Here is a 6,000-nt window from a genome sequence, read left to right as displayed (position 1 = left end):
TCAAATGTCTGTATAATTTCAATATGAAAAAATTTTTACATGCATTTGTTAAAGTCTCATAATCTGTGAAATGGGTCACAAGCAAATAAGGAAACGTTGTAAAAATCCTCCAAACAAGCTTAACCATACGGACTCCCAATTCCCACAGTGCACTTTTTGCAGAAAGGAATAAACACAACAATTTTCCATCTTGAAGATGATTACTCAAATATAGTCAGAACTCAGATCGAGTGAGTTTACATTAGCTAACTGAGCAAGGAATTCTCTTACAGGTCCAAACCCGAAGCCCTGCAGGGCCGGCAGAGGCCCCAGTCTCCTGCACTCAGAGCCAGCATCACAGACCTCTCGGGTGTCTGCCTAGATTCAATGTGAAGTAAAAAATATCCCAAGTCTTACACCAAAATAGAGGCTTTGACTTAGAAATATGCTTTTAATCTTATTTTTAAAATAAGACAGAAAAAAAACAAAAATCAAGTTTGAAGCACAGTAACACTTATTTTGGCAAGCTAGCAATCAAAATCTAGAAAGCGTAAGCTATGTGGTTCAAGTGGAAAAGGCATTAAAGAACAACCTTAATATTCAGGGAAAAATCACACTGAACAAAATATATAGTATGTCTAAGCATTCGGAAGTTATAATTTAAATCATAATGGTAAAAGCTAAAAACTATGCTCAGTTTCTTTTAGAGATTAAGTGCACCTTTAACTTTCCCCCAAATAAAATCAGCTGACTATTTAACCACACCTCAGAATTTGTGTTCTCTTAGTACAAAGCAATCACTACGTACACATACAATGCTTGCTTGTTAATGTAGTAGTCATTTCCTTGGCTCATCCAACGTGCAATGCACACGACTTCAAAGACTACAAATTTGGGGAAATTGTACACAAACTGGAAAAACAAAATTTCAAGTTTCAAAACCTGTTCTTCATCAACGTTTATAGGACACTCAGGTCACTTCTGCTCCTCAGATGTTGTGCTGTCATTTGATCAGCAGTTTACCTTGACCTAAACGTGCATCACCAAACACCAGTCCGTGGGACCAGAGGCAAAACTTTCCAAGTACTATATTTCTTAGTGGCTGAATAAAGTCATTACAAATACAGGCACTTACACTCTGAATGCCTGATTATGGTCTCAGCACCTAACAACGTATCACAGGCTCCTAGAATCCTATCAGGTTAAATGATGGTACATTATAAAAGGAGCCAATTACTTCAGCCAAAGTCATTCAGAGCCAAAAATCTTAAGAATGACCAAAATCAAATCTTTATTTTTGTTAACTGTATAAATGTGATCCAAATATGTCCATCACTAGTTTTTCAAAAAGAAACGTGCTATAAAATAAGCAAACTCTATCTGCTCACGGATGTGTATGGACTCCCTAGATTTCTCATTGGGCTTAAATACAGATCACTCACAGTAATAGATTTTCTTAGTATAAAGTGTAGCATGATGGTAAGCTATTTTAGCTTTTGCACATACATGTTGCACTTCTGTCTGATAATAGAAAAAGTTGCAGCATTATACTGTTAAGCTAGGTTGCATCCGGCCCTTTAAATGGCATCAATATCAATGTCGTCATCCTTGTTGTCAGACTTCACAGTTTCAACTTTTGGTACACTGGCAGTCTTTGAATACACCACCTCAATGTTCTCATCTTCATCATCTTTTTCACCACCAGAAGACTCCTCCTCTGCCTCTTTCAACCATTTAATAAATGGCTCTGCTTTGACACGAATCTTTTTGGCAAGTTTGTTTTTTTTTTTTTTTTTTTTTTTTTTTGACAGGCAGAGTGGACAGTGAGAGAGAGAGACAGAGAGAAAGGTCCTCCTTTGCCTTTGGTTCACCCTCCAATGGCCACCGCGGCCGGCGCGCTGCGGCTGGCGCACCGCGCTGATCCGATGGCAGGAGCCAGGAGCCAGGTGCTTTTCCTGGTCTCCCATGGGGTGCAGGGCCCAAGCACCTGGGCCATCCTCCACTGCACTCCCTGGCCACAGCAGAGAGCTGGCCTGGAAGAGGGGCAACCGGGACACAATCCGACGCCCCAACCGGGACTAGAACCCGGTGTGCCGGCGCCGCTAGGCGGAGGATTAGCCTAGTGAGCCGTGGCGCCAGCCGGCAAGTTCTTTTGAGACGTATTTCTTAGAAGCCTTTTCCGACCAGCTGATGATGACTTCTTCTAAAAGGTCTGCATCGTACATCTCCTTCAAGATGTGTGGAATCTTGGAGATGAGCTGAGCTTGATGCATTGCTACCACACACTCCAAACCATGAAGAAGATACTGCTGAGCTTGTTTCTTGTTGTGACAAAATCTTAGAAAATGGCACCTGTATTTCTTAATTTGTTCCCTGATATTCTCATTAAAGAGAACTTCAGACAGAACAAGAGGGCCCATGGCTTTCACGTGCAGCCTTTCTGCTTCAGCAACGATTTCCTTGTCAGATGAATCAATGACACCCTCTTCTTTCTTTTTCTTAATAAAATCAAACAGGATGTTGACGTGCTTTTCCACAGTCTTCTCCAAGTCGTCACTGAGCGTCAGAACTTTCGCATGGTCACTGATTTCATCCATTCTTCGCCTCTGAGCTTCCTCAGTTGTATCCTCTCCCCAGTCATCATCCTCCTTCTCTTCCACAGCATGTGGAGGAGGACTGATTTCATTTGGTGGTGGTGGTGGTGTTTCACTGCTGGATACGGAGCCATTTTCCTTGTCTTTGCCCTTCCTATTTTCTTTTCCTTTTCTTTCTTTTCTGTACCACTGTCACTATTCTCAGGTGGGTTTTTGAGAATGAACATGCAGAGTTTATAATGTGTGTCAAGCATGCCTCGATAGCCACAGGCTTTACAAGAATTATCTATTGTTTGCTTCTTCAGATTGACATGCAGATCTGTTTCAGGATTCTCACACTCAGGATAGAGAACAAATTTTTTAATGAATCCATCCAACATGTCTTGCAGCTTATTCGCCTCATGAGATCCTTAATGTTTTGTAATTTGCATCATAGAGAACTTTTACATCCTTGGTTCAATTTATTCCAAGATATTTAATTTTTTGTAGTTACATTGAGTCACCTTTAAAGTTATTTCTCAATCATGGCATTCTCTGTGTAAACAATGGCTACTTTTTGTGTTAATTTTATATCCTGCCACTTTACCAAACTCTTTTTTGATTTCCAATAGTCTCTGAGTGGAATCTTTTGTATGCCCTATATGTAAGAATCATGTCATCTACAATTAGGCATAGTTTGACTTCCTTCTTTTCAATTGGTAGCCCTTTGATTTCTTTTTCTTGCTTAATGGTTCTGGCTAAAACTTCCAAGATTATATGGAATTGTGAGAGTGGACATCCATGTCTGGTTCCAGATGTTAGTGTAAATGCTTCCAACTTTTTCCCATTCAATAAGATGTGTTTGTCATAAATTGCCTTGATTTTTTCGAGGAATGTCCCTTCTTTACCCAATTTGCTTAAGGGTTTCATTATGAAATGTTGTTGTATTTTATCAAATGCTTTATCTGCATCTATTGAGATAATTGTGTGGTCTTTGTTCTTTAGTTTGCTAATGTGATTTATCACATTTATTGATTTGTGAATGTGAAATCATCCATGAATTCCAAAGATAAATCCCATCTAGATCCAGGTGAATGATCTTACTGATTTGTTGTTGGGTTGAAGATTTTTGCATCTATGTTCATCAGGGAAATTGGTCTATAGTTCTCTTTCTCTGTTGTGTCTTTTTATGGTTTAAGAATTAGGGTGATATAGGCCTCGTAGAAGGAGTTTGGATAGATTTCCTCTCTTTCAATTGTTTTTTAAAAACGAGCAAAATTGAGTTCTTCTTAAAATTCTGGTAGAACACACCATTGTTGACACCTATTTCTGAGCTTTCTTTTTTGGGAGGGTCTTTATTACTGACTTAATCTCCATCTTTGTTATTGGTCTGTTTAGGTGTTCTGTGTTTCGTGGTTCAATTTTGGTAGGTTGCATGTGACCAGGAATTTATCCATTTCTTCTAGGTTTACTTATTTGTGGACATACAACTTCTGTCGTAGTTTCTGATGATTTTTTTTATTTCTCTTATCTTTGTTGCATTTCCTTTTTCATATCTGATTTTATTGATTTTGGCCTTCTCCCTCTCTTGGCCAATGGAATATCAACTTTTTTCTATTGTTTCCAAAATCAGCTCTAGTTTTCACTGATCTTTTTTTTGTTGTTGTTTTCAATTTTGTTTTTTTTTTTATCTAATTCTAATTATTTCTTTCCTCGTAATAATTTTGGGTTTGGATTGTTGTTCTTTTTCTAGGTCTTTGAGATGTATTGATAGCTCATTTATTTGATGCCTTTATAATTTCTTGGTGTAGGCACCACTTGCTATTAACTTCACTTTTAGCATTGCTATTGCTGAATCCCATAAGTTTTTATTGGATGCATTGTCACTTTTATTCATTTCCAGAAATTTTTGAATTGTTCTTTTGATTTTTTCTATGACCTACTTTTCATTCAGGAGCATATTGTTCAGTTTCCATTTTTTGCATGTGTTCCTGAGATTCTTGACTTCTTGATTTCCAGCTTCATTCCACTGTGGTGAGAGAAGATGCATGGTTTGAATTTGATTTTTTGAATATGCTGAGACTTGTTTTATGGCCTAACATATGATCTATCCTAGAGAAAGTTCCACATCCAGGTGAGAGGAATGGGCATTCTGCAACTGTAGGATGAAAATTTCTGTAGATGTCAGTCAGGTCTATTTGGTCTATAGTATCATTAAACTCTGTTGTTTCTTTCCTGATTTTCTGTACATTGCTGAAAGTGGCATTTTGAAGCCACTTTTTATTGTATTGGAGTCTATATCTCCCTTTAGCTCAATTAATGTTTCTTTTAAATAGCCACATAGTGGCCTTCTTCATCTCTTCTAACAATTTTTGTGTTAAAGCTTATTTTGTCTGATATTAGAATGACTATTCCTGCTCTTTTTTGTTTTCCCTTAGCGTAAAATATCTTTTTCCATCCTTTCAGTTTCAGCCTGCATGTATATTTTTTGATGAGATGTGTTTCTTATAGGTAGCAAATAGCTGGATTTTGTTTTTTTAATCCAATAGTCTGTATCTTTTAACTGAAGAGCTGAGGCCATTTACAGTCAAGATGTTTCCATTTTTGGGTATCCTCTTCTATTTCTTTCTTTAAGGTTTTGTAATTTACATTGTAGAGATCCTTAACTTCCTTGGTTAAATTTATTCCAAGGTATTTGATTGTTTTTGTAGCTATTGTGAATGGGATTGATCTTAGAAGTTCTTCCTCAGCCGTGGCATTCCCTGTGTATATATAGGCTGTTGATTTTTGTGCATTGATTTTATATCCTGCTACTTTGCCAAACTCTCCTAAGACATGGAACTCTGGCATTGCAGAAACTCTGCAAGATATAGGTACTGGCAAAGACTTCTTGGAAAAGACCCCAGAAGCTCAAGCAGTCAAAGCCAAAATTAACAAAGGGGACTGCATCAAATTGAGAAGTTTCTGTACTGCAAAAGAAACAGTCAGGAAAGTAAACAGGCAATTGACAGAATGGGAAAAATATTCGCAAACTATGCAACAGATAAAGGGTTGACAACCAGAATATACAAAGAAATCAAGAAACGGCACAACATCAAAACAAAAAACCCACTTAAGAGATGGGCCAAGGACCTCAATAGACATTTTTCAAAAGAGGAAATCCAAATGGCCAACAGACACATGAAAAAATGTTCAAGATCACTAGCAATCAGGGAAATGCAAATCAAAACCACAATGAGGTTTCACCTCACCCCAGTTAGAATGGCTCACATTCAGAAATCTACCAAAAATAGATGCTGGCAAGGATGTGGGGAAAAAGGGACACTAACCCACTGTTGGTGGGAATGCAAACTGGTTAAGCCACTATGGAATTCAGTCTGGAGATTCCTCAGAAACCTGAACATAACCGTACCATACAACCCAGCCATCCCACTCCTTGGAATTTACC

The 6,000-nt window shown here is 38.0% G+C and overlaps 1 pseudogene; it reads right to left on the bottom strand.

Annotated features, from left to right (window-relative positions):
- Positions 1-2,093: 2,093 nt before the first annotated feature.
- LOC100352869 (eukaryotic translation initiation factor 5 pseudogene) overlaps positions 2,094-6,000 on the bottom strand; it is a 76,923-nt pseudogene continuing 73,016 nt past the window's right edge.

This window comes from Oryctolagus cuniculus, chromosome X (genome assembly GCF_964237555.1).
Source record: "Oryctolagus cuniculus chromosome X, mOryCun1.1, whole genome shotgun sequence".
Lineage (NCBI taxonomy): Eukaryota > Metazoa > Chordata > Mammalia > Lagomorpha > Leporidae > Oryctolagus > Oryctolagus cuniculus.
The sequence above is the reverse complement of the archived record's forward strand: the minus strand, read 5'-3'. Positions and strand labels throughout refer to the sequence as shown.